We start from the raw sequence: 1,035 nt of genomic DNA on the forward strand, positions 1-1,035 counted from the left end.
GGGGCCCTTTTACGACAGTTCGGAAAGCGAGCGCTCCGGACCCTCACGCCCTCTCACAGCAGTATGTCTGCGCATGTGCGGGCCAGGGCCCGCCCCCCTGCGTCCTAGTCCTTCCTCTTTGCACTGGCTTTGGCGAACTGTTGGCCCAGTGGGACGAAGTTAAAAATAAGGTGGTTGGGTTCACTTTCTTCCGTGATTTCGGGCTCAACAGTGCTTCAGCATAATTACGCCTACGTACTGGTTGCTTTTTCTCGAACTAAAAATTATTTCAGCTTACTGACTGCACTAGTCGCGCCTTTAAATCAAAAAACAAAAACAAAAAAACACGGGTTAGTGTCTTTCTCAGCAGATGATACCCAAAACAGAGATCTCACTGATGAAGTGAATTTTCAAAATCATTTCAAATGTATTATTAGGTAGCCTGGGAGCTATACAATCGCAGATGACTTCTTAATTGCCTCACAAACCCCAGAAGATTGCAGTTTTTATTGTGTGCCCTAGAAGAATGTAAGGACAGAGCGTGGGCTCTGCAGTCAATCAGACAGATTTCCGGTCAGAAAGCAAAGTGAGGGCGCCCAAACTGACTTATTAACACCTTTATAAATCTCAGTTTCCTCTTCTATAAACCATGATAGCCTTATATGCTTCAAAATGATCTTGTGAGGTGAAATAAATACCTTATATTACCAATTAAGTATTTAACAAGCATTAATACCCTCCTCCTTCTACATCAGCTCCTTGATAATATTCACTCATGTTCTCCATATTTAGTGAAGGTGATTTTTTTGGTTTGGTTTGGTTTGGTTTTGGTTTTTCGAGACAGAGTTTCTCTGTGTAGCCCTGGCTGTCTTGGAACTCACTCCGGAGACTCAGAGATCCACCTGACTCTGCCTCCCAAGAACTGGGAATAATTTTAAATTATAAACGAAGAGGAAATGGAAGACATTGGATTTGGATTTCCTCAGCCTCCCTAGTTGCTGCCCTCTACAAGTAGAATTCTATTGGGACTATCAAAGCCCAGGACTTTTTTTTTTT

The sequence above is a fragment of the Mus caroli genome, chromosome 9 (assembly GCF_900094665.2).
Source record: "Mus caroli chromosome 9, CAROLI_EIJ_v1.1, whole genome shotgun sequence".
NCBI classification, from domain to species: domain Eukaryota; kingdom Metazoa; phylum Chordata; class Mammalia; order Rodentia; family Muridae; genus Mus; species Mus caroli.